General features: G+C 44.5%; 1 non-coding gene across 1 annotated transcript; it reads right to left on the bottom strand.

Annotated features, from left to right (window-relative positions):
* Positions 1–7,028: 7,028 nt before the first annotated feature.
* Positions 7,029–7,102, bottom strand: TRNAT-CGU (transfer RNA threonine (anticodon CGU)). Its single transcript has one exon. It is a non-coding gene; the product is annotated as a tRNA-Thr (tRNA).
* Positions 7,103–10,280: the final 3,178 nt, after the last annotated feature.

Here is a 10,280-nt window from a genome sequence, read left to right as displayed (position 1 = left end):
ATTGTTTCAGTATCGAAAAGCAGGAATAGTTGGCCGATATAGAATGAATTTTCGAACACCATCAGCAACAGGTTTCTTGGGGATTGTGGCGAACCTTTCGTGAATGTGAAAAATGAGCCTCCTATCCCGGTACAGAGTTGCTCGAAAGCATTCAAACCTCTCAGTGGTGTGAGCTAAAACATGAAGCACTCAAGCAAACCAAGTCGCCTTCAATTGTATCATCGCATGGCGCAGTTTAAACCCTTCTCACGGCATGGCTATCGCCTGCGGCAAGGTAGCCTTCACACCAGCAAACGCTTTCTTGTGTTAACCGGCTGTTGTTATACAAAGACTCATGTGAGTGACAATATTAAAAACCGAGTAAGAGTAGGACAGAACTTTGAAAAACACATTTTAGACACGAAAAATTCAACATAGGCACCAACCTCATAATAGGCATTTAGGGGCGCAATAAAAGTACCACTAAAATGTTTCTACATCCATCTTTGTGTTCAAATAATAAATAGGCATTATAATGACTGAAAACTTGAATAGTGATTTTGCCTTAATTGCAGTTATCTAGTGATGACCACTTGAAGCCATCAGACAGTTAGGACAAAATTAAAACCCAGGGAAAATTATCTGTGTTTCCTAATTTACATCGACAAGTAATATGAAAGAAGTTAATGAAACTTAGAGACAACAGCACTTGCACTATTGATACTGGAACACATTTTTCCCGCGTGATGCATTCGATGCTCTACAAATCGAGCTACAGCGTCGATTGTGATGAACTGCACTTATTTGTGTATTTTCTGTAAGTGTGCTAGACATAGCCGCGTTAGCACTACCTAGCGCCACGAAAAATGTTGGCGTAGATGGGCGCGACGACCATCCTAGCCGCTACAACTTTCCCTCTAGAGAGGGATGTCAATGAATGCAAACTGGCAAAAAGCCATCCTATCACACCGACTTCCCCGGGTCGCATTCTGGGTGGAAGCAGCGATCGTCACTAGCCAAGGAGACTTGAGGAGCCCGGAAAACGCAATTTGTGGTTAATTGGAGTGGCGGGGAGGAATACACCCGTACCGCATACGGGCACTCACTGTTACATGCTGACAAGAAGATTGCTGCCATTACGTCTTCGCCTCCGGGCTTGTACAGATCATAGTAGCGACTTCATCCGATGTGCACTCACCTGAGCATGTGTTCTTTTTTCCTTGCTTGAAGCACACCAAGCCGAAGGCACAGTAGGAACAATCTTGATCCCCCTTTTTCGCAGGCATCGCCTAATCAGAGGGTCTCGCTGATGTCCAGCTGCTTAGACCGGAGCCTAATTTAGGTCCGTCGGTCTCCGACCGCGCATTTCGCATTTCCGACCGCGCTTTGTGCGTTTTCGCACAAAGTGCCAATCAAGATAAATAATGTAAGTTCCTATATAACAGCGGTCGTATCACAGTGATTATACACTATAATTTGCAGAATTAAGTAGTGAGTCTTAGGTAAATAGCAATGCTGTACTACTAGTAGTGAAGTAAAATCCGGTCTAAAAACGCAGGGGAACTGACACGAGCTTCGCCCAGCCAGGAAGCAATTCAGAGAAAGAATAAGAAAAATACGTTAGATAACAAGAGACACAGAATCGCATATCGGAATGGTGGCAGTGGGTCGATAAATTGAAGACGTTTCAATAATTTCCATTATATAACCACAGCTAAGGAATACAACACGTTGTTCAAAAGATCGTAATTATTTTATTTGTGTTAGATCTTGAGAAGCGTCTGTCTTGTACTTCACACAAGTAATTAAGAAAAAAGAACGCTTGTTGGCTGTCTCTTAGTGCACTGCACTGCTTAACGGAAAAAGGGGAACATAGGAAAGGGGCTTGCATGATGATGATGATGGAATTATTAGTTAATACGCGTTGGCGGGCTAGTTGGTGAGGATCCATGATAGAGCGTACAAGCGTGGCATAACGAGGACGTAGAAAGAAACAAATGCACAGAGACAGCGCTTCACCTTCGTGAAGCGCAGTCTTGCAAGTCGCTTCAAAAGTGAAGCGCTGTCTCTGTGTAGCTGTTTGTTTCTACGTCCTCGTGGTGTCGCGCTTATACACTCTATCATGGAATTATTAGTGCTGCAGTGATGCTAGCCGTAAATACAGGCCTAAACGCGGGAAAAGGGGAGCGTTAGGAAACCGGTCTTCAAGATGATTATAGCATGAGTGATGCTACGGTGATGTTAGTCGGAAATGCAGCAACATAATAAAGATATGTAGTTATTGCGATATAATATCAAATTTGTATTATGGTCCGTACACTCTAGTTGTAGTATGTCTCGGGTAGGAGCTAGAACACACGCTAGAGTGCTCTCAAATTGCCAGACGTCGACGTTTCTCAAAGATGAGGATTGGGTGTTGGGCAGACGCAAGTTACCGTCACATTTTCATGACGATGACGAATTATACGGGGGCACAACTGTGGGTCACGAAACAAAGTATTCATTGGGCAGACGTGTACCCACAAACACAATTACGCTGGGTCAGAATGAGAGCAACTAAGATAGTGACGAGCACATACGTCGATTGTCCAAATGTGGTCTGCGGGTCAGGCATTGTCGGAAATTTGTGCATGATTCGGCCTATATTCTAGCGTAATCGCTGGTGCTTGCGTAAGTTCTGGAAATTACAACAGGGTTTCATGCCACGCATCCAGTCAGGTTACACGAGGTTCAATGACAACTTAGACAACACATATATTCGCCGACGCGAATCAATGATATTTTCTTACATGCGGGTGCGTCTTGCACCGAGCGATAACCTTAAACGATTTTAGCAAATGAAAGAGCGGTCACCGGAAAAAAGATAAACGGGAGTGCGCATGTCAAAGCTCATTAGCATCTCAGGCGCAAGGTAGTGTTGTCTGTCACAAGTCTTCTCATGGCGCATGAGATGTGGCTAAGGTCGGTTTTGTACGCAATGCTGAAATTATTGAAGACGGTATACACCTAATTGTTCGAGCGCTAAACCTCTTTAAACTGATACTTGGTTGAAAACTCCATTCTCCCGGCAGCTTCCTGAAAGATGAGGAGCCTGTAAATAAATGAGAGAAGGAATAAGGCTGTCGAATTTATTATTAGGCACTACTGCGCTGCCTACCTCGTAAAAAAACCTAAGATAGCTTTCGGGGGTCTATTACTGGCTCTGACACGCTGGCATGGCTGCACTAGAGAAGATAAACTTTGAGCATCTACACTATCAGAATTATTGCCAACAAGTAGCAATGCCACAACAACGCAGACAAAAAAACACGTACATGGCACAATTGTGAAACAATCAGCGACTGTTGGCTGAAATTAAACTCGCGAAGATGTACGAGATCTGTCTACGAAAGAAAGAAAAAAAGTTCTGCTGAAATGGGAGCAAGGCAGGGGCGGGGGAGGGCAATGAGTCGATTTATTTTTTGTTCAATGAAACGCTGATATAAGATTTGGCGCTTGAATGGCTCCTCGGTTTTTCGGCAAAATTCGACAAAGTGATTGAATAATTGCTTTCGACGAATTGTTATTAATATGGTTGGTGTTTTAGCACGGTTGTAATATTTGACAAAATTTCAGTTGGTGACGGGCAGCCACACCACAGTTCTCTGAAGCATCTCATTTATGTTGCAGCCAACTATTTCGAAGCCTACGCTTGCAAGAGTGCTTATTCATTTTTTTTAGCCGGGGCTAAGCATAAGATAAAGAGGACAGCTTTACGGAACATTTTATTCCTTCAGTCACGAACTCTGAAAATCTGCAAGGAAAATTTTTAGACTTGCAAGTGTTGATATCAAAGGTATCGAGAGTACGAACAAAACAATTGACCTCTCTAGGACTATTATTACGCAACTTCGGTCGCTTCGTCGTGTCGAGACACCGTTACTCAACACTAAACTTTTTTTGCAAGGGCACTTTGGCAGTTTGCAGAAAGGACGCAAATTATTCAAGTTTGTGCAACTGGTGCACCAACGGGTTCACAGGTTCACATATCGGAAGAAACAGTCCTCAGCGGCAATGCACAGTGAAACTTCGCATTTGAGGCAGTGGCTTTGGTTTTCGCTACACAATTCTCGTACTTGCACCACTACGGAAACAGCGACTGGTCTTGCTAATGCCAGCGATCCTTGTCGTCCTACCCCTCCCCATCGCATCACGTTTAGAGCAAGGACGATTACTTAAAATGAGCTATTTAGGAATGAAATTCAAAGAAACAATAGTGAAATGCAGCGCAGACAAAACCTCAAACACAAAAGCAACAGATCGTGTTGCTTCTGGGGTTCTTTCTCGCCCGCACAAAATTATATTGATCTGGCATCAAGCTAGGAGTCAATGACATCGGGACATCCACTTTTGGGTCGCAACATAACAACGTCGTTGGCTTGATGGTCCGAAAAAGTGAGCATCTAACATCTTCGCCATCATAGAGTGCGCACGTCGATCTCTGTAACACATTTAAGAATTGCCAGTACTCGAAATTAAAAGGAATACTAAAAAACCTAAATTAATTCCTTGGCAGTGAACTAGATGGACAAGTCCAAAAAGTGTCGGCAGTTTTAAATTTTCCCTCGGTGCATATGGGTCACCGGCATGGTAAAGGCAATGTGAATAAGCCACTGTGTCTCCGTATGGAGACACTGATTGAATGAGGTTCAAAACTATCCAGTAACAGAACCGTGAGTATTACGTAGATAAAACTGTGAAAAACATTGGTTTGTAAGTGTTATGAATGATATCATGATCATCAGCCTGGCAAGCCACCTAAAAGGCCTCCCCCATTATTCTCCAACTACCCCGGCCATGTGCTAATTGTGGCCATGCTGTTCCTGCAAACTTATTTATCTCACCCGCCCACCTGACTTTCGGTCGCCCCCTGCTACGCTTGCCTTCTCTAGGAATCTAGCCCGTAACCCTTAATGACCATTGGTTATCTTTTCTCCTCAATACATTACCTCCCATGCCCATGTCTTTTTCTTGATTTCAACTAAGGTGTCATTAACTCGCCTTTGTTCACTCACCCAATCTGCTCTCTTCTTTTCCTTTAACGTTACACCAATCATGATATAGGCTGCTGTAAAATAGAAACTTGAGCAGCGACATACCAGCCCTTCCGCAAAATATAGTCATCCGTCTCCAACTATTTTTTTCTTCAGTAGTGCTTCGCCGCTTCATATTAGATGGCGCTCATTAAGCTATCACGTCTCAAATATTAGCCGCACCAGTTTGCCACGTGATTACGCTTTTCGAAGAAAATTGCAACGATGAAAATCCCGTCTCCAATTGTAGACACCGTTACTGAAAGGGCTAATTAGGGCAAGAACATTGTTGTGAGATCTTATTACGACATTCCAGTGTGAACAAATCATCAGCGGGTGCACATAATTATTTCTTTAGTTAGAATAACCCCAGACGTTTCTGTTTTATAAAATGAAGAGTATGGCAAAACATTGCCACACTAGTCAGTGTTTCTGACTACTGAATAAACGTTTCTTTCCACATTTTAAGTCTTATCAAGAAACAAAATGTGTTGTTAGTAGATAACAGAGATATTATTTAGGCCAGCGCAATTGAGTGGTGTCGAGTGGTGTTTCTTGGCAGGCAGGCCAACAAAAGCGCTCACTTACAACTGATTTGATTTCTAATTCGCAGCTGCAGATAACGCTCAAAATAGGCACAGAAAAAGAGGAAACAACACACAGCAAGAAGAGGCAACAGCGAAACACATTAAGGTACGTGAAATAAAGCCGGTCGCCATGGATACGCTTGCGTTATTTGAAGAATGTCTGCATCCCTCGCCATCGCCCAAGGAAGTTCCTGAGAAGAGCACTATAGGAGTTTTACAAGTCGAATTGCACCACACAAAAAGACGAATCGTTCTGCCTCCAAGGAGCGGTAGTGTGACTGAGAATTTTATATTGCTTTCCGCAAGAATTCCTTGTATGTCCGCAGTCTTTCAAAACATGTTCAATCACCCGCAACAAATATCTGCTGCCGCAGGCTTCTTCGCGTTCCATGCTGACAGAACGGAGCATTGCGATGTTTGGTCTGTCGAACGCGGTCAGGCAATCGTGTGCCACTCGTGATACAAAGCAAATTTCAGCAGCCAACACATGGTCTTAAAAATGAACGCAACGCCCCGGTACTTGTATTTCTTTCAGGCTACACATATTATTGAAAAAAATGAAAGACATTTGAGTGGAACGGAAGCAGTAAGAAAAGAAATGGAACTGCGATAGTTGGCATGAGTACTTTTGCATACTTTCAGTACTTAGGAAATACAAGCACACAAGATGAAGAAGGTAGAACGAAAGGTGACATCATGGTTTCTTCCCCTCGTGGATTTTCGTTTTTTTCTCAGTGCAGCATATTAGAAGGATGGCCGAGAAATGTGATAAAGGTAGTGCATATACGTAAAGTTTACTTTCGGAAATTTCGTCACCAAATAACTTTGCGAGGGTTGTCAAAAACTTAACCATCTTGCTTACAGAAGCTATCCATAGCACACTACAAATGGCAAAACTGCAACGTTCACTGTGCGCACAGTGGGCGTAACGCGTTAAGTGATGAACGACGCGAGCAAAAGCGTAATATTTGGGCAAAAAGCCGGCGTATCTTCCTAGTCATTGCAAGCATCCGGTGGGTCGCCGCGGCCGGTATGCACAAAACTGTATCTACGCTTGAACTATTCATAAAATGAGATGGCAATAAGCCGTAGTGACGAACAATACGTATTGTTGTGATATGTGTACGACCAATAGAAATCTGCACTTACAAAAAGCACCATCGTGAATTCCTTCCCTAATGTCTGACACATGCGTAGGGATTAGGACAAATATCAAGCACTTTAGAACGATAAGAAAGGGGGTTTAACCGAGGGGCTTGATTTTAATAATGCTATGGTAAAAAGCCAGCAAAGCATGACACCAAGGACATTATAGGAGAAATTACTTGTACTTACTAACTTAATTAAATAAATGATAAATAATCGAAAAGGAAGTGGATGAAAAACAACTAGCCGCAGGTGGGATACGAACCCACGTCTTCGCAATACGAGTACGATGCTGTTACCAATTGAGCTACCGCCGGCGCCGTTTGCCATGCACTTTCTGGGGTATTTATGTTTTACTATTAGAACTAACCCATCGTGTGTTAGCCAGCACTACAACTCGCGAACCTTGGCGGTGGATTTGGAACATCCTTTCCGTCACAGGCGTCACGAGTACGTGGTCTTTTGAGTGATGGCAACTCGTCTCACTTTAATTCAGTTTGAGTCTAATGTTTACTGCAGTGTTTAGCGACTGTCGGTGAAGATACCTCTTTACTGGAAACAACCTTTCTCAGATAATGTTCTCATTTTGTAGTTTTATATGTTTTCCTCTGGTATTTTAGTCTTCTGAATCTGGAATATCTGGCAGAATGCATGTGTCACCGTTTGTCCTCCATTACATTTAATGGTACATTTCACCTCGAGATAGCCTAAACACTTCCAGAACCACACAATAATACACGTGGTTCAGTGCAGGTGAGCACTGCGAATTCAGCTACATTTATGAGATGCTTTACTCTTCAACCTGCTCGCTGTTACTACAAGTGAATTCTCCAACAGCTACTGTACTTGATCCTGTACATGTATATCCCCATGCATTGCCAAGTGCCATAACAATTCATGTGACGCTCATAGTTGGCGCAGGCGCTTAGTGTGTCAGACTAGTATGAGCAAAAGGAGGGCTTAATGGCAATTGTTTCTTCTCGTGCAATATAGCACTGTCCCTGGCCGCCGTGAGATATTTCTACTTTATAATGCCCTTAGGCCAAAGCAGTGAAACTGGCATGCGAGTTCCTGGTTTTAGTCCCTCCTGACATCGAAGTCAGGCCGTCCCTTGCACACCAATAAATGTGCGAGCACAGTCTTTCTGCCTATTATACCAAGTGCAATGTTCTGGGTGATGTAACATTTCAGTATTCTTCATTACTGTAGAAAAGTAAGCTTCTCCACAATCCTAGAGTCATCTGTCACCTTTACATTGACACTGTAGGTCACTATATAAAGCGAAAGCTCTTGAGCAAAAAAAAAAATGTTGTGCACAAATGTTTTTTGCCTAAATAGGCAATGCAGAGTACTTGATTCAGACAATGCTTAACTCCATTCGCGGTATTCTCGCACTATAACATGCACAAACTGAAGAGCGTATACAAACAAGCAAATGACTAGTAGATCAATTTACAAATTACTAGTAGAGTCACGCTACTTGAAAACTGGGCACACTTCATGTATGGGATGCATGAGGGCATCCCAGCTCATCATATTACCCTTGTAGTGGCAGCAATGATGCTTTATATGGATACAGAAAGAGCAGCTTTATTGGACTGTGGGCTTTACATGCACCTGTCTTCAGGAACACAGATGTGCTTGCACATCACCTGGGTTGATAGGAAGCCACTGCAGCTGGTGAGCAACGTGCATTCACATGGCGCTGGCTTTGTCCCTTTGGGAAGCCATCATATTGAACAATGTAGTGAAAGTGAAGCCAATAAAGCAATGTCTGTACTTTAATTTTTTACTTACCTTTCACCGACTGTTGCTAATAGGAGTGGTGTCTTCTGGTAAGCCAGACACCTGTGAACATTCCAAGTCAGTGTCGGGGAACCTTTCATAACATTACTCATAAAACTGCAGAAAGATGCTTTCTGGTTTGTATACCTCAAATCAACAGGAAAAGAAGCTATAAACTAAAAGCTGGCTATGTTGGAGCTTTACATAGCCTGTACTGCTTAGAGCAGGCAAGTCACATTGGTCATGGCACCTATAGCAGTGGCATGCAGATGGACGTCATTATTACTTGTAGTAATTAATAAAGGGAAAATTAGACATCCACCCATCCGTGACAATTGCTGCGAAGGAAACCCGTATGGATTCACTGAGTAATACTTGTTGGGGGGCTAGTTGGTGCGTGTTTCCTTGTTTGCGCCTGTCCTGTCTCGCTTGCTGTGTGTTGTGTTTTTCGGCGCTGCAACCCTCTTCTGGAACCATACGGGTTCCTCGAAAGAAAAGCCGCTCAGTTAAAGAAAAATTTGTCCTGGTCCTGGATTCAAACCCGGGACCACCGCGTTTTCGGGGCAGCCGCTCTACCATCTGAGCTAACCAGGCGGCTAGCAGATGGCAGGGCGAAGTTCAATTTGTCAGCAACTCGAAGCAAATGTAAGAGTTTGACGTAATAGTTGTGCTGAAAGTCGCAAGGTGGAGATGTTCACAAATTCGACTTCGCCCTGCCATCTGCTGGCTGCATGGTTAGCTCAGATGGTAGATCGGCTTAATGGGAAAGGAGGTGGTCGCGGGTTCGAGTCCCGGACCAGGACAACTTTTTCTTCAACTGCGAGGCTTTTCTTTTGAGGAACCCGTATGTGTTTCCTTTGTAGCGATTGCTACAAGCGGGTGGATGTCTGATTTTTCCTTCATTAATTACTTCTATCCACCTTAGGACTTGAGACTGACTCCAACCAAATAACTGAATTTTATTAGCCCGACGTTTCGGAGCCCATTCGGCTCCTTCTTCAGGGGGTTGTACTTCGGGGGGTGGCGGTGCGCCGCTTTTAAAGCGTCTTTTTTGAAGAAAGGAGGGGGGAGCACGGGAGTTGGGGAGACACTTCACAGACGGAAAGGTGGGGGGAACAAAAGGAAAGGGGGGGGGGGCGTTGTTGACGGCTTCCATGGCGCTGGGATGACCGGTGCTGGGGGGAGTGCTCGCGAGGGTGCCCTTGATGGGAGGCCGGGGGGGGGGGGGGGAGGTTACAGGGTCGCGCCGACGTTTTTGTGTTGGTGAAACAAGCGGCGAGTCTACCTAGCTGTCGGCGCGACCCTGTAACGTCGGCGCGACCCTGTAACCTCCCCCCCCCCGGCCTCCCATCAAGGGCACCCTCGCGAGCACTCCCCCCAGCACCGGTCATCTCAGCACCATGGAAGCCGTCAACAACGCCCCCCCCCCCCTTTCCTTTTGTTCCCCCCACCTTTCCGTCTGTGAAGTGTCTCCCCAACTCCCGTGCTCCCCCCTCCTTTCTTCAAAAAAGACGCTTTAAAAGCGGCGCACCGCCACCCCCCGAAGTACAACCACCTGAAGAAGGAGCCGAATGGGCTCCGAAACGTCGGGCTAATAAAATTCAGTTATTTGGTTGGAGTCAGTCTCAAGTCCTAATCAATTTCCCAACCAGACAGGCAATTCTGTCGAAATGTTCAGCTTCTATCCACCTTGCGCGTTTCCGCAGAATTA

This window comes from Dermacentor andersoni, chromosome 7, assembly GCF_023375885.2.
Source record: "Dermacentor andersoni chromosome 7, qqDerAnde1_hic_scaffold, whole genome shotgun sequence".
Taxonomy (NCBI): Eukaryota; Metazoa; Arthropoda; class Arachnida; order Ixodida; family Ixodidae; genus Dermacentor; species Dermacentor andersoni.
The sequence above is the reverse complement of the archived record's forward strand: the minus strand, read 5'-3'. Positions and strand labels throughout refer to the sequence as shown.